We start from the raw sequence: 25876 nt of genomic DNA on the forward strand, positions 1-25876 counted from the left end.
ATTGTACTTTAATTCTAAATATTAATCTTGTTATTGAATATATTCTTTTCTTTTTTATGCAAATATAGTTATCCTTTTAGGATTCTAAGATTATATTTCCACTAAACTTAAAAAAAATTCTGCTTGAAATGTCCCTAAAATGTAGAATTTCAAATTCTTGAGCAGTTATGAAAGAACTGTTTCCTTAATAGCTTGAATAGTTTCTAGTTGCTATGTAGGTCTCCCCATGTGAGAATAATTTAATACAGAATATTTTATGCATAAGAAGTCAGCATTGATCACATTTTATTTCATTCTGTTTCGTGTTTGCCTAATATAAATGTTTGAGGAATCATAAATTAGAATAATTAGATATAATGATATTTATGCCCCTATAGACCCTAAGCCAAGACTGAAAACAGAATAATGTTACATATTTGCAATATGATTACTTATAGAACCTTATTAATTTGGTATGCTCTCAAAGGAGAAAGTTGATATTAAAAAATAAAATTTAGAAAAATAAAAAATTTTACAAACCACCCAAATGTATAGGCTGACTCTTATTGACTTGGTAAAATACACCCTATAAAGGTTCTTATTTCAATAAACAGTTAAGAATTGCTTCTATCAGTTTTTGCCAGTTGTTTTGCCTGTTGTGTTTTGTCGCTAAGTCGTGTCCGACTTTTTGGGACCCCATGGGCTGTCACCTGCCAGGCTTCTGTGTCCATAGGATTTCCCAGGCAAGAATACTGGAATGGGTTGCCATTTCCTTTCCCAGGGGATCTTCCCTACCCAGGGATCGAACCCGCATCTCTTACATCAGCAGGCAGTACCACTGAAGCAAGCTTCTGTGTATTTGAAAATGATTTCTTCTTTCCCACAGTTTGGCACTGGTTTAGATACTGAGAATAGCTATAGATAAATGATTTAAGTAGCTTGGTTGTAAGTGCTTTGGAATATTTGTTAGTCATTTAAATAATGGAATGATTAAAGTTTTATGACAGTATACTTTGTACAGATCTAATCTTCCATTTAGTGTTTTATCATTTGCATCAGGTCAGAAAGCTGGTCCAACATTCAATTAAGTAGTACTTAAAATTTGGTATGTTGGTTCTGTTGTAATTTGGTACCCAATTTATGTGTGTATCTATCATGAGTTTATCTAGATATATAGATTATATATTTAAATATATCTGAATATAGATTATACACATGCACACACACACACACACACACACACACACACACACACACACACACCCTGGTCTGTATACCATGGACCTAATAAAAATGATACACACACACACACACACACACACACACCCTGGTCTGTATACCATGGACCTAATAAAAATGATCTTATACAAATTCAAGACGAACAAATATATTCCCTTTTTGGAGACTTCCCTGGTGGTCCAGTGGCTAAGACTGTGTGCTCCCAATGCAGGGGGCATGGGTTCCATCCCTGGTCAGTAAACTAAGACCCCACATGTTAAAATATTCCCTTTTAATTTACTTTTCATAAGATTCTTATCAAATTAAAAATGCTGAAGCAGTCAAAAAAGAGTTTAGATTGAAAATTGAATTCTGAGGGTTTTTTTAAGTTAATTTTTTTTAGTTAAGGACTTATTTATGGCTGATAATTTTGCTAATTTTTTTGAATATTATTATGTTATATTCTTTCCATGATTTGCCTGTCTGTGATCCTGACCACCTTCTGTTTTAAAGGCAGCCAACTCATCTGTCTCCCAGAGCAATTATTTTCCCTTACACAGCTGTATGTAGAATTCAGCCAGAAATAACTTTTCATAGTCCAGGTTTCCTGTGTTCTACTCCATTCTCAAACAACCCAACCATAAATGCACTGATCATAGTTGGAAGCAGCATCATCTTTTCATTAACTATTTAAAAATCATTGATTAAACTGAGAAATTTGGGGGCTTTAGTAATGGTCCTTATTCTCTCCACAAACCTCTTCTTAATCTCATTACCACTCCTGGAGGTGTCAGCAGAGTAGTTCACTTTTTGTGATGAAATATAAATGACTCCTGTTAAGAGAAAGAGTATGTGTTGGTACTTTGAATGTTTTAATCATTCTGTAAGACCCTACAAGCTTTTGCTGAAATTCTCCTCAAAGGATGTTTTTAGTAATTTTTTTCCCCCATTACCAGAGGTTCGCTTGTTTTCAATATTATCCTTTCAGGAAAAACAATGTTTATAAATTTCATGAAAAGTGGAAGTTATTAGTGTGTTAGTGAAATAAGCTATAAGAAAATGAGAAAATGTAAAAAGCTCTTAATTGGGACTTAGAATGACTGCTTATTCATGGCTGGTTATCACAGCTCTATATCAGAGTTGTGATATTTGGATTTCAGCTTTAATTAAAATAATTTTGTGATATATATATAACATTTATTTCTTGACTTTTCGATCATGGGCAAGACATTCTAAGGAGGATATGTAATTGTAGAAGTTGCCAACATGGAGACAGGCAGACAGGGCCTGGGGCAGCTGTGGTGCCCTGGATGCCCTAAAGGAAGATGCGAGAACAGTCCCCTCCGTGAGAAAGCAACCAAGACTCCCAGAAGATAGCAGCAAGGCTGTAGGATGACTCCTACAAGGTGTTCGTTTAACCATGTGTCATGATGTATTTCACGAAATAGGAACCTCAGAGAAGACACTAATAGAGACTGTACAAGAGAAACTGTGTCACCTCCTAACAACTGTACGACTGGTATTTCTTAGTTTCCCCAGACAATTGACGTTGCGTGGGTTCTCGTTAAAAATGCCGTCTGAGCCCCATGTGAGTCCTCTTCATCCTAATCTGGGGGACCTTCTGCCCTGGAATTTTGGAGCCTGTGGAGATGGAGTCTTTGAGGCCACTTTCCTCCCACTATGCAGGGAGGAAAAGTGAGAATGAGGGGAGTTAAATGGAACTTAAATGGATTTCTGATCTCCTAGCTTCCTGAGACTGTTGGGAATGTGGGCCGCAGTGACTTGCAAACAGCAATCTGTATTCCTCATCAGGATGCTGCTGCCTTTGTGCTTCCTCTGGTTTAAACATTTCCTCTCTTGGTTTTCTTATCATTGTTCAGTCCTTCATCTCCCCCCTTTCCTTTGCAGCTTCTTCTGAGCCGCTTTTACTGGCTCGTCTTCCCCTTCCTTTCCTGAGTTGGTCTTCTGTAGGATTCTGCCTCGATTCTCCTTGTTCTCTTATTGTTTCTGCAGGAATCTTCTCCATTAATCTGCGTGTTATCCAGTGCAGCAACAGTCTGTATCTGCATGTCTCCTCAGCCGGGGTCTTGTCAGATTTTACTGTGTTAGTTTGCATCAGTGTATGGACTATGCTTTAATAGACATACTTACTGATGAATTGTGGCCTCTGTTCCTCTGCCCACTACTCAGACTGGTTGACAATCACAATTACATTCTCTACACTGTGCAGTATTATCTGCTCCCAAGTCTTTAACCTGTTTTCCTGAGAATCCCAGACTCTTACCTATATGTAGATATTTATTTTTCTTTTCAAGTTTCCCCTATTCATATCTTAAATCACCTTTCACTTTAAGTTTAGTCTGTCTTGCATTGTATATGCGTGTATGTGTACGTGTGCAGACGTCACCACATTTCTTAGAGAATCATTAACATCATCCTTTATTCTCTTCTTCATGCCTCTTATCTGTTTTATCACTTATACTTACCGAATCTATTTCTACAATCATCATTCTCCTTTCCTCCTCTTTCCTATGTACTAATTTGTTTGCTTCTCAATGCCTCTTCCAATTGGCATTTCTGTCACTTTCCAGTTATCCTCCTACATTGTGTTCTTCTTGGTAATTGAACTTCTGCTTTTACAATGTTGGTAAGTCGTCAGCATAAACAAACAAACCTTAACATGGCAGATAAAACCTGGTGTAAACCAGCCCAGATCTGTCTTTTCTTTTCTTTTCTTTTTTTCAAATCTTATCTTCACAGCCTACCTCTCTTGGCTTGCCCCCTGGAGCTAATAATAGCACAGAGGCCAGCATACAGTAGACACTTCATAAATGATTATTGGTGAGGAAATACTGTTTGGGTACATTAACCAATAGACAAATGGAAATGTGTGAATACTGTAGTGATGCAGTGGTCTAATGCATCGGCTCTCAGACTTCAGTAAGCAACAGAGTTACCCAGTGGGCTTGTCAAAACCCAGATTGTTGGGGCACAGCCCTAAGTTTCTGCTTCAGTAGGTGTGGGAGGGGCCTAAGGCAAGCTCCCATGATAGTGGTGCTTTTAGTCTGGGAATCACACTGAAAGATCAACTAGTCTAATTAATACGGCTTAAATTGTTAACTAAACGGAAAGTCATTAGTTTTCAGTTTCTGTTGTTCGTTGTTCTTCCATACGTCTAATAAAGACCTACTTTTGTTTATGACACTTATATACCATCTATATAATTTCTGCTTATATGTTAGGTCTTCTAAGCTCCCTGTGATGGTTAGTTTTATATGTCAGCCTAGCTAGGCAATGTTCAACCTAGATATTTGATCGAAGACTGTAAGTGTCTATTAAAGATGAGGTGAACATTATACTTCATAAAGATGAGGTAGATTTTGAGAAAAGCAGATTATCCTTCAGAATGTAGATAGGGTTCATCTAATCAGTTGAAGGCCTTAAAAGAAAAAGATTGAGTTTTCCAGAGGAAGAGGGACTTTGGCTTGTGGCCTTGTGCTGTAATATTAACTCTCCTAGGGTCTCCAGCCTGCTGGTCTGCCCTGCAAATTTTAGACGTGCCAGCTTACACAATTGTGTGAGTCCATTCCTTAAAATAAATCTATATCATCCATATCTACCTATACCTGATCTCCTATTGATTCTCTTTCTCCAGAAAGCCTTAATATGCTGTGTTCTTAATCACTCCCTCTCAGTCACAGGGTTGAGAATCAGCTGGCATCGTTTCTTTGTCTTTTGCCAGGGCTGTATGAACTGGATTGATATCTTAAGGACTGTACATTTTTTAGTATTTCAGATATACATGATATAACTACTAAGACAACAAAGTACTTTTCAAGTATAAGTTAAATCACTTATAGGTACTAAAATTTTTAATCTTTGTTTAGGTTAACCAGTCGTACTGATTTTTCTATGGTTTAGCTTTTTAAGCTAATAAATGAAATCTAAAAGAATACAACAGCAATTCTTTTTTTTTTTTTCCATTCAGGAGTTAAGTTTTTTTATTGGCAGTTCAAAATCAATTAGGAAAAATTAATGGTCACTACAGCTATTAATAAAATAGTGATTTTGAATTTAGGAGTATCTCTTTAGTTCCCAGTATCTTTAAAAGAATGTAGCAGTGTCTTTGTGTTGGTTTTATAAATAGATTCTATTTCCAAGAGAAATTGAGTCCCAGAGAAATAAAATGGAAAAGTAATGAGAACATGTCCCTATCTCAAGCTTCCTAATTCATTACAAGAAAATTATTTTCTCATTTTCCCTTAGTTGTAGGTACTTCAGTGACATAATTACATTTTAGAGGAAAGAAGGGATCACAATAAGACAGCATTTTGTCCAATTTCACACTAAGGAACACGATCATTATGTGTATATATATATATATATATGTATAACTTTTTTTCCTTTTCTCTAGTTTATACCAATAGGAATGTAAGGATTACACAAAATAATTGCATAAATGGCTACTTCCTGCTGATATAAAATGTCACTGAACACAATGGTAGGGTCTTTTTCCAAATTGCTGCTGACTTTTTGGTCTGACCTATGAAGGTAAATCACATAAGCTACTTAAAGTTGGAATAATAATCTTTGGAGATTAAAATGATGAAAGCTTTAAAGCTGGCCTGATGCCAAATTTTGACTTCCTGTTGTGCCTTGGGGCTGAATCTGGTGAATTTTAGCAAATTGTTTGCTTGATTGGTATTCAGATGCTTTTTTGCATTTCATTCCCGCTTAGCCACTGTCATGTTTTAATAGTCAGTGTGGGGTCAGGTAGTAAGTTTTAAGAAACATGGCACTTTAGGATTGTTTTTCCAGTTTGCAATGGGGCTGTGTAGAGTAGAAGCCAAGAGCACAAATTTTGGACAAAGAGAAGGATTTAAATTCCAGCTTTTCCTTTAGTTCAGTCATCGGGGCAGGTTAATTAACATCTGGGTAAAAATTATGAATAAAGTTGTTGTGAGAATCATCTCAAATTAGATGATGCATATAAAGTACGGTACTTAATGGTCACTGTTGTATCACTTAGGAGAGTAAATAGATTGTTTTTCAATGTATTTCACTGTGTCCTAAGCATCTCCAATTTAACATGTCCAGTACTGGATTTCTGATCTCCATCCCTTTCAAATTTCCCCATCTCAGTTGATGAAAACTACGTCTTTCCAATCGCTTTGTTGTTGTTCAGTCACTAGGTCATGTACCATCTTTGTGACCCAATGGATTTCAACACGCCAGGCTTTCTTGTTCTTCACTGTCTGCTGGAGTTTGCTCAAACTCATGTTCATTGAGTCGGTGATGCCATGCAACCATCTCATTCTCTGCCACCCCCTTCTCCTCCTGCCCTCAATCTTTCCCAGCGTCAAAGTCTTTGCCAATGAGTTGGCTTTTTGCATCACATGACCAGAGTATTGGAGCTTCAGCGTCAGCATCAGTTCTTCCAGTGAATACTCAGGGTTGGTATCCTTTAGGATTGACTTTCAATAAAGCCTCCATAGTGATCGTTTTACAAAGTATGATGGGTCATATCACACCTGATCACAAACCTCCAGTGGTACTGCATTTGCCTCAGAGTCAGTGCCCACGGGTTTGAGTGGCTCATATGATGTTATCTCCTGCATATGGAGGCTCTATTGAAAGTAAACTCTAGTGGGACAAGGAGACAAGTTCGGAGTCTATTTTCAGCCTCCCAGGTAAGAGATGACGATAGCTTAGAACAAAGTTCACCTCTCCCTCACACTTTCTCTGCAGGCTCACCCCTTCTCTCCATTACCCTGTGCCACCATGTTACCTTCTCAGGGAGGCCTTCCTTGATCATGGCACTGTCATTCCCTCTGACTTTTCTATACTTCTCATAGTATTTACAACTTTCTAACACATCTGGTAATGTCCTATTACCCTGTGTTATTTATTGTGTTTAGCATGTTATTTGTTTCTCTCTGTGTCTCCACTGAAATCGTAAGCTCACTATGGCAGGGAGTTTTGTCTCTCTTTGTGGATGTGTATACCCAGTATCTAGAACTGTGCTTGCTGCACGGTAAGTTGATGCTTTTGACTTGCTCTCTCCAATAGGATGTTAGCAAGTGCCTGAAAGCAGAGACTCGAGCAGTTATGAACTGGAGCTGACCCTATTGGAAGTTTACTGCTATCTAGCAAGGAAGCTTGGTCTACCATAAGTGTGTGTGAAAGTCACTCAGTCATGTCCAACTCTTTGAAACCCCATGGACTGTAGCCTGCCAGGCTCCTCTGTCCATGGAATTCTCTAGGCCAGAATACTGGAGTGGGTAGCCATTCCCTTCTCCAGGGGATCTTCCTAATCCAGGGCTCAAACCCAGGTCTCCCACACTACAGCAGATTCTTTACCATTTGAGCCAGAAGGGAAGCCCAAGAAGCCTATCCCTTCTCCAGGGAGTCTTTGTGACCCCACCATACTTGAGGTTAAAGATCGCAGGGAGAGAAAGAAACAGGGCCCAGTGTACCCTCCAACTAAATGCAACCAACTTAATGAACCTTGGTGAAACCAGTAGAACTGCTCAAATAACTGATAAATCCTTGAGAAATAATAAATCATTGTTGCTTTAAACCATTAAGTTTGTAGCTGTTTTGTTATGTATCTATCAATATATAATTCAATTAGAATACATTTGTAATAATTCACCATTTATTAAGATAGTAATATTATTACTACAGAATTTTATAATTAAAAATCAGGAATTTAGCAAATTCTTTTGACTCCTATTAGAATAACTTCTACATTGGTCTGTTTCTGTAACAATTTTAAAAAATCTGTATTCATATGTATTGCATTACCTTTGCAAAAACCAAGTACTATTTTTTTGTGTTTGTGTAAATCAGATAAACTTATGGGTTGTAAGACTTTTAAAAAAGTTGTTTGGCCACGCTGCATGGCATATGGGATCTTAGTTCTCTGACCAGGGATTGAACCCAGGCCCCCTGCATTGTCAGCACAGACTATTAACCAATGGATTACCAGGGAAGTCCCTGGATTAAAAGACTTTTGACTAATCTTGCCCTATAGGACATTCTGCAATAATGGACATATTTAATATGGCAACCACTGGCACATGTGGCTATTTAAAATTTCAAGCATATTGGAAAGTGCCATTCTAGACTGTTACTATTCAGTGTGATTCTTATACCAGCAGCATCAACACCCTGCAGGACCTTGCTATTAAATGCCACGACTAGCAGGCTCTATTCTAGACTTAATGAATCAGAACCCACATTTTAAGATGATTTTACATTCAGATTTGAGATATACATTTAAGTTTGCAAAGCACTACTATATAAGGTGGGCTTCCCTGGAAGCTCAGCTGGTGAAGAATCCACCTGCAATGCAAGAGACCCTGGTTTGATTTCTGGGTCAGGAAGATTTCCTAGAGAAGGGATAGGCTACCTACTCCAGTATTCATAGGCTTCCCTCATGGCTCAGATGGTGAAGAATTGACCTGCAATGCAGGAGAGCTGGGTTTGATCCCTTGGCTGGGAAGATCCCCTGGAGGAGGGCACAGAATCTACTCCAGTATTCTTGTCTGGAGAATCCCTTGGACAGAGAAGCCTAGCAGGCTAAATTCTGTAGGGTCGCAAAGAGTCAGACACGACTGTAGCGACTGAGCATGTGTGCACACTAATTAATGATATTCATTATTTTAATAGGCATGATGAATTTCATCACAACCATTTTATTTAATGGAGCTGGGTAAGGTGGGTACTTCAATTCTGGTTGGATATCGGTTTTTATTCGTTGCTAAATTTGAGCCGCGGATTAGTTATTTTCCCTTGTGAAAAAAAAAAGTAACAGATGTACAGATAATCAGACTTGACAAATGAAAGGTGAAGGTTATAAATAACCAGAAAAGTTACATAAAATTCTGAACTATTTGACTTAAGCAACTGTATGAAAGTAATATAATTAAATGAAATACTACAGAAGAGCATATTGAAGCAAGCCTTCAAAATGAGGCAATTTTAACCTATTTAATGAGCTTTTCAAAACTCACCATTCAAAAAACTAAGATCATGGCATCCAGTCCCATCACTTCATGGCAAATAGATGGGGAAACAATGAAAACAGTGGGAGACTTTATTTTCTTGGACTTCAAAATCATTGCAGATGGTGACTGCAGCCATGAAATTAAAAGATGCTTGCTTCTTGGAAGAAAAGCTATGACCAACCTAGACAGCATATTAAAAAGCAGAGGCATTACTTTGCTGACAAAGGTTCATCTAGTCAAAGTTATGGTTTTTCCAGTAGTCACATATGGATGTGAGAGTTGGACTATAAAAAAAGCTGAGTGCTGAAGAATTGATGCTTTTGAACTGTGGTGTTGGAGAAGACTCTTGAGAGTCCCTTGGACTTCAAGAAGATCAAGCCAGTCAATCCTGAAGGAAATCAGTTCTGAATATTCATTGGAAGGACTGATGTTGAAGCTGAAGCTCCAATAATTTGGGCACCTGATGTGAAGCGCTGACTCATTAGAAAAGACCCTGATGCTGGGCAAGATTGAAGGCAGGAGGAGAAGGGGTCGACAGAGGATGAGGTAGTTGGATGACATCACCATCTTGTTGGACATAAGTTTGAGCAAGCTCCTGGAGTTGGTGATGGACGGGGAAGCCTGGTATGCTGCAGTCCATGGGGTCACAAAGAGTCAGACAAGACTGAGTGACTGAACTGAACTGAATGAGCCTTTCTAAATTCTTGATCAGAGAAGTACAAAATACTAAGAATTTCATGTTAAGATTATCTTAGAATCACTAAGTAGGTCTAGAAGGGACTTTGGGTAATTTCTATTTCAATGTCTGAATTTAAACAGTGAAGTAGTTAATATCAGAATAAGATCTTATTCTGAGGCTTAATCATGGTTTTCTGTAATTGTCATTTGGTCAGATTAAACTTTTCATGGTTGCATTTTATTAGGACTTGATAATTTAACAACTCTCAGTTCTTATCTTCATTAAAATGATTTTTCCTTTTCTATTCTCTTCTGAATTCTTGCCATTTTACTCCATCAAACTGTCTGTTTATCGAAGTCTTCTTAGACAACCATACGTTGTTCACCCTAAAGTTCCATTATTGCCATTATATTGATTTCCAGTTTCAGAGAGCTATGTAAACTGTCTCTGTATGTTTTTCTGCTTCTGCTATTTGCTTGATGAAAATCTTCAAGAGCTAGCATTTATCAGTCATTTACTATGTAAAAAGCTTTTGTAAATGCTAGTTTCTCCCTTAATCTTCACAATGGCATTTGAAGGTAGTGCTCTCGTTTTATAATTGGGAAAATACAGGATTTTTTCTCCATTTTTCTTTCTTTCTTATTGTTTATCAAATAAGAAAATGTCACCCAGGGGGTGCCGTCTGCATGGATGTTACTATGATTGGAATTATTTATTCTTTTATCTCTTCTATTAGATTTGAAATGTCTTCAGGCTAAAGCTGTGCCTTTTTCCACTTTGTAGCCTCCCACAGCCTCTGCCCTGTGTCCCCAGAGTTATCCATACTTAGCTTTGAGTGACCAGATGATTATTTTTGTCTGTAAGAGCAACTGTTTATTGAGTTTATGTCAAGCAGCAGCAGAACTGACATTTGCTAGGCAAGTGGGAGGTGTGGCATGAGCCAGCACATGCGTCATCACGGTGCAGTCACTGATGCCGTGGCTGCTCTGGAAGCGATGTGCTGGTCACCTCGCTGCCACTGCCCGGAGCTTTGCCCAGGTTATTCCCGGCTGTCCTGGAGCTGGCTCTTTACCATCGATCATTCACCAGAAGTAAACCTCTTACAGTGGTCATCTTTCAAGTGACTTCGAGAAAGATTTGAGGCAGCAATCACTCAACTTTATTGCCTCACAGACTAAAGCGCTTTTTGCTTTCATGGGCTGCCAAGCTATATAGAGAGAATGCCTGTGGCGGGACCAGAAAGAGGACTCACTGGGAGTCAGAAAAGGGAACTCCGCTCCCCGGGGCATCGGCTTAAGAGCGGCCTTTTAGGTTTCTGTGTTTCATGTAACTCTCTGATGCTGGCAGCTGTGAAGAGCTATGTGACCCCTTTATCACCTGTTCATGTTAACACAGAGGTTCACAGTATCGTTCCTTGTCAAAAGGACTCCGTTAGGTAGAAGAACCTAACTGCCTATTTTGTCAGGCTTATATTAATGACCCAGGGGGAGGGAGCACCACACAAACTCTGCAGGGAGAGTATATCACAAAGGTGGTGGCACAGAGAACCCTGGGCACAGCCCCTTGGATCTCAGATTATCCGTTACCACATATTTATGTTTTCTGTGGACAACAGGTGCCCAAGGCATCATTTGAATAGGGACAAATTTCTCTCTTTTTTCTTTTTTAAATAATCCCAGATTGCTGTTATCAATAGAGACAAGTGTATTAAGTGCTTCTTAAAAGAACTCTTCAAATGAATACAACAATCGTTATGTGATCCTGAAGGAAGAGTTTTATCTCACTCTATTACTCTGACAGTGTTTTATATTGTATTAGGTCAATTTGACTTACAATATTCTGGAATACAACAGCATTTCAAATTGTTCCAGGAAATTTGGTCTGCCTTACATGATTCTGTACTTAGCTGTGGAGGCTCTAATTAAAGATTTCTGGCAGTTGAAAACAAAGAACCCAAAAAGTGATTTCCAGGTTGAGGGTGAAATGAAAGAAATATATTCCTGTGAGTTATCTATATGAGATTCAGTGATAATTATAAACTTAATTTGAATTAAGGAGAGGACTGATATGGCAGCTCTGTTTTACAACTAATAGCAGAGATATGACATAGTTTGCCGAAGGTTGTGATGCTTAGAGGCTGATGTGCTAGAACCAATCTAACAAAAGAAAAATGAGTATTAGGGATAAAAATTTTATGGTGTGAAGAAGTTGGAAGCAGTGAGATTTAGCGTCAGGTTTTTTAAGGGTCTATATATTTTTTTCTTAGATAATCCTAAAGTTAGATAATTTACATAACTTGTATAATCATAAAAGTTACCCTAAGAATTATTGCAGATTTAACACATGAATGTTGTGACTTATTTTCTTACATTTTTTAAACAGCAAGCTTTTTTAGGTTTCTAAAATCATATTTGACTAAGCAATAAACTATTTGATTAAAAAATAAAAATTTATTGCTGTATGATTTTTTTTGTATGAAACAAGATTTATAGTCAGGTCCACTTTATGATAGTGTCTGTAGTTCAACCGAAGGGTATAGGTAGGAACTCCCTTGCCACGTCCACTCCACCCCTCCAAGATCTTTTAAAACTCACAGATAAAATTAATATATAACCTATGTAAGATCAGATATGGTAATATTATATAAAAGAAGAGGACTGCTAATGGGAGGACTTCAGTTCAGTTCAGTCGCTCAGTCATGTCCAACTCTTTGTGACCCCATGGATTGACTGCAGCACACCAGGCCTCCCTGTCCATCACCAACTCCTAGAGTTTACTCAAACTCATGTCCATCGAGTCGATGATGCCATCCAACCATTTCATCCTCTGTTGTCCCCTTCTCCTCCTGCCTTCAATCTTTTCCAGCATCAGGGTCTTTTCCAATGAGTCAGTTCTTTGCATCAGGTGGCCAAAATACTAGAGCTTCATCTTCAGCATCAGTCCTTCCAATGAATATTCAGAACTGATTTCCTTCAGGATTGGCTGGTTGGATCTCCTTGCAGTCCAAGGGATTCTCAAGAGTCTTCTCCAACACCACAGTTCAAAAGCATCAATTCTTCAGCACTCAGCTTTCTTTATAGTCCAACTCCCACATCCATACATGACTACTAGAAAAACCATAGCTTTGACTAGATGGACCTTTGTCAGCAAAGTAATGTCTCTGCTTTTTAATGTGCTATCTAGGTTTGTCATAACTTTTCTCCCAAGGAGCAAGTGTCTTTTAATTTCATGGCTGCAGATGGGAAGCCTTAAAAAAGTCAAAGTAATGTGAGATGACAAATAGGAATGTTTGCATAGCATTTTCTGTTGAGAGAATTGTGAAGCTGTGTGTAGGTTTGATGAGGGAAGAGTTCAGGGATGGATTAATGCTGCTCATGGGCCACACAGTTAGGGAAGGTGACATATTTGTCTTTGCCTTTTATTTACTGAAGTTGTAAGTGAAATGGTGTCTTGATTCTCAGCTAAAATATAGAGAATTCGAGTTCATCAGGCTGACATAGGTTGATGAAAATATAAGTGGCTGTTCCTACCAGTGTGAGGATTCCTTCCAATTTCTCCAAATCCTTACCAACACCCAGCGCTGTCTGACTTTTGTCAGTGGCATCCTAGCTGGTGTAAAGTGAGACTTCATTGTGGTTTTAATCTCCGTTTCCCTAATGACAAATGATGTTGGGTATCTCTTCACGTGTGTATTAGCCATTCCTATATCTTCTTTTGTGAAATATCTATTTAATTGTTTTGACCACTTTTTATTGGATTTGCTTACCTTTTAAATTATTGAGCAGCATGAATTCTTTATTCTAAACACATGTCCCTTATTGGATATATGATTTCATTTTTTTTCCTATTCTGTGGCTTGTCTTTTTACTTTCGTGATGGCCTATTTTGAAGTGCAAAGGTGTTGAGTTTTGATGAAGTCTGGTTGGTTAATGTTTTCTTTTCTTTGTGTGTTTGATGTATTAGAAATTATTACCAAATAATAATTTGGTAATGATGTCCAAAAATAATTACCAAATACCATAATCTAATATCACCACAATTTACACTTATGCTTTCTTCTAAAAGTTTTATAGTTTATATTTCAATCTATGACACATTTCAAGTTACTTCTTGTATATGGTGTGAGATGAGGGTTCATATTCATCCATCTTCATGAAAATGTCTGACTGTCCCAGCATAATTTTTGGAAAAGGCTCTTCTTCCCATATTGAAATCTCTCGGGACCTTTATCCAAAAAGAGTTTCTTATTGGATTTAATTCTCATTGCAAAATAATGTGTGTGTGTATATATATATATATATATATATATATATATATATATATATATAGTTAGTATCTTTATTATGCCCATAAAGCAACCTAGAGGTAAATGCTAAACAAGGCATTATACTATTTTGCTAAGTCTTGTTGTGTGTAGGGCACATTTAAAATGCAAGAGAGTGGCTACGGAGAGACACCAATCACATAATTATATAATGCACCTACAGTTATGGACTGTGATAAGTCCTAAAATGATTTTTATTACTAAAAGCAGTAGTTCAGTAAGGCTTCCCTTGGCAGTGGTAAATCATCCATCTGCCAATGCAGGAGACTTGGGTTTCATCCTTGGGCTGGGAATATCTTCTGGAGAAGGAAATGGCAACCTACTCCAGTATTCTTGCCTGGGAAATGCCATGGACAGTAGAGCCTGGTAGGCTACAGTCCATGGGGTCACAAAAGAGTTGGGCATGACTTAGCAACTAAAATAAAAATTTTTACACTGATTTTATAATTTTTAAACCTGTAAAATACTATAATGGTCATATTAACAACTTGTGTTGATTATAAAAAGAAACCACATAACAAAAGTCTTATCAGTCAGTCAGTCAGTTCAGTCGCCCAGTTGTTCCTGACTCTTTGAGACCCCATGAATCACAGCACTCCAGGACAACCTGTCCATCAGCCACTCCTGGAGTTTACTCAAACTCATGTCCATTGAGTCGGTGATGCCATCCAACCATCTCATCCTCTGTCATCCCCTTCTCCTACTCTCTCAATCTTTCCCAACATCAGGGTCTTTTCCAATGAGTCAGCTCTTCACATCAGGTGGTCAAAGTATTTGAGTTTCAGCTTCAACATGAATCCTTCCAATGAATATTCAGGACCAATTTCCTTTAGGATTGAATGGTTGGATCTTCTTGCAGTCCAAGGGATTCTCAAGAGTCTTCTCCAACACCACAGTTCAAAACCATCAATTCTTTGGTGCTCAGCTTTCTTTATAGTTCAATTCTCACATCCATACATGACCACTCGACAACCATAACCTTGGCTACATGGGCCTTTGTTGGCAGAGTAATATCTGTGCTTTTTAATATGCTAAGTTGGTCATAACTTTTCTTCCAAAGAGTAAGTATATTTTAATTTCATGTCTGCAGTCACCATCTGCAGAGATTTGGAGCCCTCCAAAATAAAGTCTGTCACTGTTTCCACTGTTTCCCCATCTATTTGCCGTGAAATGATGAGACCGGATGATATGATCTTAGTTTTCTGAATGTTGTGCTTTAAGCCAACTTTTTCTCTCTCCTCTTTCACTTTCATCAAGAGGCTCTTTAGTTCTTCTCTGCTTTCTGCCATAAGGGTGGTGTCATCTGCATATCTGAGGTTGTTGATATTTCTCCTGGCAATCTGAATTCCAGCTTGTGCCACCTCCAGCCCAACGTTTCTCATGATGTACTCTGCATAGAAATTAAATAAGCAGGGTGACAATATACAGCCTTGACATACCCCTTCCCTTATTTGGAACCAGTCTGTTGTTCCATGTCCAGTTCTAACTGTTGCTTCCTGATCTGAATACAGATTTCTCAGGAGGCAGGTCAAGCGGGCTGGTATCCCGTCTCTTTAAGAATTTTCCAGAGTTTGTGGTGATCCACACAGTCGAAGGCTTTGGCATAGTCAATAAAGCAGAAATAGATGTTTTTCTGGGACTCTCTTGCTTTTTCGATAATCCAACGGATGTTGGCAATTTGATCTCTGGTTCCTCTGCCTTTTCTAAAACCAGCTTGAACCTGTGGAAGTTCATGGTTCAGGGATTGTTGAAGCCTGGCTTGGAGAATTTTGAACATTACTTTACCTGCATGTGAGATGAGCGCAGTTGTGTGGTAATTTGAGCATTCTTTGGGATTGCCTTTCTTAGGGATTGAAATGAGTACTGACCTTTTCCAGTCCTGTGGCCACTGCTGAGTTTTCCAAGTTTGCTGGTATATTGAGTGCAGCACTTTCACAGCATCTTCACAGCATCATCTTTTAAGATTTGAAATAGCTCAACTGGAATTCCATTGCCTCCACTAGCTTTGTTCATAGTGATGCTTCCTAAGGCCAACTTGACTTCACATTCCAGGATGTCTGGCTCTAGCTGAGTGATCATGCCATCGTGATTATCTGGATCATGAAGATCTTTTTTTATAGTTCTTCTGTGTATTCTTGCCACTTCTTCTTATATCTTCTGCTTCTGTTAGGTCCATACCATTTGTGTCCTTTATTGTGCCCATCTTTGCATGAAATGTTCCCTTGGTATCTCTAATTTTCCTGGAGAGATCTCTAGTCTTTCCCATTCTATTGTTTTCTTCTATTTCTTTGCACTGGTCACTGAGGAATGCTTTCTTATCTCTCCTTGCTATTCTTTGGAGCTCTGCATTCAAATGGGAATATCTTTCCTTTTCTCCTTTGCTTTTCTCTTCTTTTCACAGCTATTTATAATGCCTCCTCAGAAAACCATTTGCTTTTTTGCATTTCTTTTTATTGGGGATGGTCTTGATCCCTGTCTCTTGTACAATGTCATGAACCTCTGTCTATAGATCATCAGGCACTCTGTCTGTCAAATCTAATTCCTTGAATCTATTTGTCACTTCCACTGTATAATCATAAGGGATTAGATTTAGGTCATACTTGAATGGTCTAATGTTTTTCCCTACTTTCTTCAATTTAAGTCTGAATTTGGCAATAAGAAGTTCATGATCTGAGCCATAGTCCACTCCTGGTCTTGTTTTTGCTGACTGTATAGAGCTTCTACATGTTTGGCTACAAAGAATATAATCAATCTGATTTCGGTGTTGGGCATCTCATGATGTCCATGTGTTGAGTCTTCTCTTGTGTTGTTAGAAGAGGGTGTTTGCTATGACCAGTGCGTTCTCTTTGCAAAACTCTATTAGCCTTTGCCCTGCTTCATTCTGTACTCCAAGGCCAAATTTGCCTGCTACTCCTGGTATTTCTTGACTTCCACTGTTGCATTCCAACCTCCTATAACGAAAAGGACATCTTATTTGGGTTTTAGTTATAGAAGGTCTTGTAGGTCTTCATAGAACCATTCAACTTCAGCTTCTTCAGCATTACTGGTTGGGGCATAGACTTGGATAACCGAGATATTGAATGGTTTTTCTTGGAAACGAACAGAGATCTTTTTGTTGTTTTTGAGATTGCATCCAAGTACTGCATTTTGAACTCTTTTGTGGACTATGAGGGCTACTCCATTTCTTCTAAGGGATTCTTGCCCGTAGTAGTAGATATAATGGTCATCTAAGTTAAATTTGCCCATTCCAGTCCACCTTAGTTCACTGATTCCTAAAATGTCAATATTCATTCTTGCCACCTCCTGTTTGACCACTTCCAATGTGCCTTGATTCCTGGACCTAACATTCTAGGTTCCTACCCAATATTGCTCTTTCCAACATTGGACTTTGCTTCTATCACCAGTCACACCCACAACTGGGTGTTAGTTTTGCTTTGGCTCCATCTCTTCATTCTTTCTGGAGTTATTTCTCCACTGACCTCCAGTAGCATATTGGGCACCTACTGACCTGGGGGGTTCATCTTTCAGTTTCATGTCTTTTTGCTTTTTTATACTGCTCATGGGGTTCTCAAGGCAAGAATACTGAAGTGGTTTGCCATTCCTTCTCCAGCGGACCACATTTTGCCAGAACTCTCCGCCATTTCCTGTCCGTCTTGTGTGGCCCTACCTGACCTGCCTCTTGAGAAACCTATATGCAGGTCAGGAAGCAACAGTTAGAACTGGACATGGAACAACAGACTGGTTCCAAATAGGAAAAGGAGTACATCAAGGCTGTATATTGTCACCCTGCTTGTTTAACTTATATGCAGAGTACATCATGAGAAACACTGGGCTGGAAGCACAAGCTGGAATCAAGATTTCCGGGAGAAATACCAATAACCTCAGATATGCATATGACACCACCCTTATGGCAGAAAGTGAAGAGGAACTAAAAAGCCTCTTGATAAAAGTGAAAGAGGAGAGTGAAAAAGTTGGCTTAAAGCACAACATTCAGAAAACTAAGATCATGGCATCTGATCCCATCACTTCGTGGGAAATAGATGGGGAAACAGTGGAAACAATGTCAGACTTTATTTTTTTGGGCTCCAAAATCACTGCATATGGTGACTGCAGCCATGAAATTAAAAGCCGCTTGCTCCTTGGAAGGAAAGTTATGACCAACCTAGATAGCATATTAAAAAACAGAGGCATTACTTTGCCAACAAAGGTCTGTCTAGTTAAGGCTATGGTTTTTCCAGTGGTCCTGTATGGATGTGAGAGTTGGACTGTGAAGAAAGCTGAGCGCTGAAAAATTGGCGCTTTTGAACTGTGGTGTTGGAGAAGACTCTTGAGAGTTCCTTGGACTTCAAGGAGATCCAACCAGTCTATCCTAAAGGAGACCAGTTCTGGGTGTTCATTGGAAGGACTGATGCTGAAGCTGAAACTCCAATACTTTGGCCACTTCATGTGAAGAGTTAACTTATTATAAAAGACCCTGATGCTGGGAGGGATTGGGGGCAGGAGGAGAAGGGGACGATAGAGGATGAGATGGCTGGATGGCACCACCAACTCGATGAACATGAGTTTGAATAAGCTCCGGGAGGTGGTGGTGGATAGGGAGGCCTGGCGTGCTGTGATTCATGGGGTCTCAAAGAGTCAGGCATGACTGAGCAACTGAACTGAACTGACATGGCGCGGCTCATAGTTTCATTGAATTAGACAAGGGTGTGGTCCATGTGATCAGATTGGTTAGTTTTCTGTGATTGTGGTTTTCAGTCTCTCTGCCCTCTGATAGAGAAGGATAAGAGACTTAGGGAAGCTTCCTGGTGGAAGAACCTGATGGGGGAAACTGGGTCTGGTTCTGATGGGTGGGGCCTTACTTAGTAAATCTTTAATCCAGTTTTCTGTTGACAGGTGGAGCTGTGTCCTCTGCCTGCTATTTACCCGAGGCCAAACTATGGTGGAGGTAATGATGGTAATGGTGACCTCCTTCAAAAGATCCCATGCAAAGTCTTTTGCTGTGGTCTAAATGTTTGTGTCTTTCTAAAAGGCATATGTTGGAACCTAACGCCTCAGGTGATTGTATTAGGAGATGAAGTCTATGGAACGTAATTAATTCATGAGGGTGAAGCCCTCACAAATGGAATTGCATGTGTATGTGCTTAGTTGCTCAGTCTTGTCTGACTCTCTGCAACTCCATGGACTGTAGCCTGCTGGGCACCTCTGTCCAAGCAGCTTTTCCAGGCAAGAATATTGGAGTGGGTTGCCATGCCCTCTTCCAGAGGATCATCCCAATGCAGGGATAGAACCCAGCTCTCCCGCACTGTGGGTAGATTCTTTACTGTCTGAGTCACGAAGGAAGCCCCAGAAATAGAATTAGTGGACTTATATAAGAGTGCTCACTTGCCCTTTAGGCCTTGTGAGAATATAGTGAGCAATCTGCAACTCATGGTAGGGTCTTCACCACAATATACTGGCCCCAGATCTCAAATTTGTAGCCTCCAGGACTGTGAGAAATAGTACAGTATATTTCTGTTGTTTATTAGTTACCCTGTCTGTGATATTTTTTTACAGCTGCCCAAATGGTCTAAGATATCCCCTAATAGTTCAGTGAAAATGAGTTTATGCATTTTTTTAAGTGCTGAGTTAGATATTGAGAATCTAGCCTATTCTTCTGTAAATGTTTGCATTTCGTTTGAAGTTAAAGCCAAGATGTACTTCATTCTTATGACTCTAGACAAGACATTTATCTCTTTTTGCTCTAGTTTTCTTTTCTCTTAAGTAGGAATACTATTGAAATCAATCTCAAAATGTTGTTATGAGGATTGAATTAGTTCATTTACCTGTGTGTGTTTGTGCTCAGTCATGTCCAACTCTTTGCGACCCCATGGACTGTAGCCCACCAGACTCCTCTGTCCATGGGGTTTCCTAGGCAAGATACTGGAGTGAGTTGCTGTTTCCTTCTTCAGGGGATCTTTGTAGCCCAGGGATTGAACCCACATCTCGTGCATTGGCAGCTGGATTCTTTACCACTGTGCCACCTGGGAAGCCCTGTTAAATACTAAAAAAAGTACTTGGAGTTAACTGCTTTTGCTCACTTGAGTTTATGTAAGCTCTTTGAGGGCAGTGATTTTTGTTACTTTAATTCATAGGTATATTCTAATTTCCTAGAAACAGTCCTGACATAATATTTGGTGCTTAAAAATTTGTAGATGGGACTTCCCTGATGGTCCAGTGATTGGGGCTTCGCCTTCCAGTGCAGGGGATTCGGATTCGATCCCTGGTTGGGAGCTAAGATCCCACGTGCCTCTCAGCCACAAAACAAAAGATAAAACAGAAGCAACATACTAACAAATTCAATAAAGACTTTAAAAATGGTTCACATCAAAATAATGTTTAAAAATTTTGTAGGATGGACAGTATGAGACATAAAAATGCTGGTCTTCAATAGGGCAAATTGTGGGTATTTGTTGGATTAATGGCTCATGCCATTGAAGGTCTTTCCCACATCATTCACCTCTTATGATCTGCAGGGACATCAATAGGGTGCACAGTCATCATCGTTACCGGGACGAATCATAGATTCAGAAAAATTTACAGAGGTGAATGTGGAAGTTTTTCAGAAATGGGGATTTAATTGAGATAAGTGTAGAGTGAACCACAAAGGAATTTTGAAAGAGAAAAAGCCTCAGTCTTGTCAGAACTTTCAGATAGTGGTGGGGATTGTGAAGAGAGAGTTTGGTAGAAAAAAGAAGCATTGGAATGGAAGTCCTCCTTGGTTTTAGCCAAGTTCCCTACTGATCTACTGAATTTCCAATAACATTTAGGATGATTTGAGAGAGGAAGAATCAGCTTCTAGAAATAAATTTAAATGTGAATGCCACAAAACCCCCTTGGAAACTCTTACTGCTTGCCACTCTGAGCTAACTATCCAGTCAAGTCTAGATTCTATCAAATGAAGATTCTTACTTTAAAAGCAGAGGGAAATTTGATCACTGCTGGGAGTAGGCAAGTCAATAGCTGAAATGAATAAGAAAAGGACACAGTTTCAAAAAGAAAGTGAGAATCTCCATCCACACTGGCTCCTTCAATATGTTTCTTGACAGATGTGCCATCTCTGAGCTTCTCTTCACGAGGAAGGAAGTTACGGAAGTGAGTCTGTAACAAAGGCCGGCTCTCAGGTGCCTCCTCCTGAGAGGCAGCCTCCTGTGGACGGTTGCATCTCTAGTTGCATTTGGTGAGTTTTAAAACCGGAGTTCTTGTGGTTTGAGCCTTTGTGGTGTTCAGGAAAAAGTTTGAGTAAAGCTTATATATTTATTTTTAGAGCCCCAAAAGGCAGATTTCATTACAGTATGTCCAGTACATATTTTATTAAAAGGGAAATAGAATGCTAAATACCTCTGGAGAGAGAGTCATTTAATGACTTGAAACATTTCATTGCAGTTTAGATTAATATTAGTTTATCAGAATCTTTTCCGTATTATCTCAATGGATTTGTTTAAGCATCATTAATTATATAATCAGTTATTATATTGCTGTTGTTCAATCGTTCAGTTGTGTCTGACTCTTTGTGACCCCATGGACTGCAGCACACCAGGCTTCCCTGTCCTTCACCATCTCCTGGAGTTTACTCAAACTAGTCCATTGAGTCGGTGATGCCATCCAACCACCTCATCCTCTGTCACCTGCTTCTCCTCCTGCCTTCAATCTTTCCCAGCATCACATAATAATAATAATGTATAATTAATATAATATGTGTTATATAACACACACACATGACAGTATCTGCAGGAAGTGAATGACAAATACAGCTGTGATTTTCCTAAGGAGTCCAGTATTTACCACCCTGGATATTGAATGGGAGCAGATGAGGATCCTGGATCCAATTCTCATACAAGAAAAAAAAAAAAGAATAAGGTAAAGCAGAAAAGTTGCCAAGCAAGCATAAGTTGGGATCATTGTTTCCACTAGAGACAAAATGTGGATTTCACATAATATAAAATAATGTTACATCTGCATTAGTACTTTAAATGGCAGAATTATTATTATCACATGTATTATTATATCTGAGCCTCACTATCCTATTATGACAATGCCTTTGAAGTGGAGATTCCACAGATGAACTAGCAAAGATGAATAAGTGAATGTGGAACCAGAGGGTCAAGTGCTCTTATATATGTGAGATTCATATGTTAAACAAAATAAACTTCTTACTTGCAGGTCTTTCTCTCAGAGTCTTTAATAGTTCATTTTAGTGCACTTAGAATTTCCAAGGCAGAGTCAGTGTTTCCCTAGATTATTTGAAGAAGAGAATTCCTTTTTGCTGAACTTCAGGGAATAGTGGGCTTCAGAACATAGTTTGGGAAACAGTGCCACTCAACAGAGAGTGGCTCAATTACTGTGGATAACCTGGGAGAAGAGCAATATGAATGGCTACTTACTATGAGTTAAATATTGTGATAGGTGCTTCACATGCATTAACTCATTTGCATTACCACACTCATGAAGTAGGCTCAACTGCTGTGGATAACGTGGGAGAAGAGTAACATAAACGGCTACTTACTATGAATTAAATACAGTGATAGGTGCTTCACATGCATTAACTCATTTGCATTACCACACTCATGAAGTAGGTTCTATTATAATTGCGCTGTAGCTGAGGAAATGGAAGCAAAAAGCAGTTCAGCCGCTTGTGCAGATTCACACAGTGTTAGAGCCTGGTCTCTAATCAAGCGCGTCCACCCAGTCAAGCTGCTGCCATAATCACTGTATTATTCCAATATTTGAGTATTCTAACACCAGCTCCAGTGCAACCAAATAATGAGATATATAAATCAAGTCTCAGGACTCTGGAAGGCAGCACCCCGGGTGAATGTGGCCTCTGTTGGGCATCCGGGGAGTGAGCCTCGCTGTCCAGTCTGTCCGTTGTCATTTGTCACTCGGGGCTCTGACATGAAACAAAGCTAGTGCTCTTGAATGAGGCAGAGAAATCCCTCAGGATTTACATCAAAAATGCTGCAGTCCTCAGGTAATTTACTAGGCTTGGTCCTATCCCTGTTTACTTCAAAGTTTCAATAAAAATGAAAGAGTTGCAAATGGTATTTAGTTTTGCAGAAACATCTAGATTCTTCTCCTGGATCTGGCCTTGCTGACAGGAAACATTCTGAGATGGAAGATAGGTCTTTGAATCTGGAGTAAGATTCCATATGGTTTTCTTGAGTATTCCCCATCAGATTGTCTAGGGTGCACTCAAAGCTTTCCCCTGCAACTAACGTCTACTGCCATTGCTCTGCTTTTATTTTAGGACTGGAAGCTGAATGAAGAAGATTATTAGGGAGAATAAGGCCACAAGCTGTATTTCGAGGGGTGGCTTCAAGCTCACAGGATTAAATCAGTTACTGTTTGTCAGATGCTTTGAACATCGCCTGTTGCATATAAGTGCTTGGCTGCTGCTGCTGCTGCTAAGTCACGTCAGTTGTATCTGACTCTGCATGACCCTATAGACGGCAGCCCACCAGGCGCCTATCTCTGGGATTCTCCAGGCATGAATACTGGAGTGGCTTGTCATTTCCTTCTCCAGTGCATGAAAGTGAAAAGTGAAAGTGAAATCACTCAGTCATGTCCGACTCTTCGTGACCCCGTGACCCATGGACTGCAGCCTACAAGGCTCCTCCATCCATGGGATTTCCCAGGCAAGAGCACTGGAGTGGGGTGCCATTGCCTTCTCCAAGTGCTTGGCAGCTAAATACAAATAACAACTCTGGGAGAACTTGCCTTCCATGGAGATGGTCCTGGGGGTTTCTGGAAGATCTAAAAGGAGCCAGTCATGCAGTAAGAGTGGGTCTTCAGAGGTGAACTGAGCTCAACATGCAACAGGTAACGATTTCCAACTTTTTAAGCCTTGCAAATTTGGCATGGTGACAAATGTTCCTGAAAGATTTCTGGCAGAAAAAACTGCCATGGTATTTCTAAGGAGCCTCAGGAAATTTAGAGAGAGATTATTATCATTGCTTTTCACACAAGGAAATGAAGTCTTAAGGAGATGAAGTTTTCTGCCCCAGGTCAGGCAGAGTGAGGACTCAAACCCATGCCTCTCTTCCTCCCCTGTCAAGTTGCTTTCCCTAGCAAGGTGGAGGCATGGCTGATAAATAGTCTTCTTAAAATTAGTATTTGTTATATTTACTTCTTTTTTTGATCTTATGAAATTCTGTTCCTCAGGAGACAATAATTCTTGTTGCAAGGTTTAAATGGACAGAATTTCTGTTGCTTGAACTAATGCTTTTTGTGGTGGACTCAGGTGACAAAATGCTTAGAAACTAGATGTTGTTATTGTGCTTTGAGAGGATGGGAGTTGATACATTCTTTTTAAAAAAAAATTGATTAAATAATTTAAACATTTGGTTGTACCTGATCTGGACTTATTCATTCAGCAATCATCTTTTGAAAGACTTTATGAGTGTGCCTGTACTGGGCTAAGGGAATATGAAAGGAAGATATGTACCTTGAAATAAGCTGACAACAAATATTTGCACAGTCTGATAGTGCAAGTCAGTTAGTGCTCAGATTTGCTAAATACTGTAAAAGTAAGCAGAAACTATGTATTGTTCAACCACTAAGCTAACATGTTTAACCAACAATTTCACATGGCAGAAAGTTACATCTGCGTGTATAAACATATAAATGCCTGGGCTCATGCCAAGTTGCTTCAGTCTGTCTGACTCTTCACAGCCCCATGAACTGTAGCCCACCAGGCTTCTCTGTCCATGGGATTCTCCAGGCAAGAATACTGGAGTGGGTAGCCATGCCCTCCTCCAGGAGATCTTCCTGACCCAGGGATTGAACCCAGGTCTCATGTCACTTGCGTTGAGTTCTTTTTTGAATTCTTTACCACTAACACACCTGGGAAGCTTTGTGTTTTAACCACATTTTCTCTTACATTATGTCATTAAGTCGGAGCATAATGAAGAAAAGATTAGGATAATTTATATTAGATATGAGATTAAAATGCAAACAAAAACATTGACAAAATAGACACAATCAAACCAAATTGTTCTTACACATTACATGATTGTGATTACTAGCTAAAATTTGTGGAACTTCTGAGTCAGATGCCATATATTATTAAACACTGTCTTATTTGTTTACTTATTGAGGGTATTTTCCACTTAATTAACAACCCCATTATATCTTTCCCTTGTTGTCTGTGACTTGCTAATGCAGTAACATAGTTACCAGGTTCTGTTCTATAGCAGTCTTTACTAAACAATATTCACGAAATACTTACCCAGAATAAGCATCTTACTATACCTTCTCTCTTCATCCCTTGACAACAGATATTGGACATTTGTCATTAACTATGGCATGTGTCTCCCAATGTTTTCTTAAGACTTGAGTTTCAGGGAGCCAGAAATAAAACACTGTAAAAGGCCCACATCCTGCTTCTTGTCTAAAAAAACCTCTAAATCGTCAGAGCATGGCATATGCATTCCAATTTTATAATTGGTATGAAAAAGCATTTGGTAATTAACTTTAAAATTATACATACTCTGAGGTTATTCCTAAAGACCTTATACCTAAATGTGCTATCTTGTAAATAACAGGGTACAGTAATATGATTCACAAAATCATTAACTAATTTTTATGTCTCCCCAAGTGTTTTTTACTTTCCCCACTACTTCCTAAGAC

This window comes from Muntiacus reevesi, chromosome 10, assembly GCF_963930625.1.
Source record: "Muntiacus reevesi chromosome 10, mMunRee1.1, whole genome shotgun sequence".
Taxonomy (NCBI): Eukaryota; Metazoa; Chordata; class Mammalia; order Artiodactyla; family Cervidae; genus Muntiacus; species Muntiacus reevesi.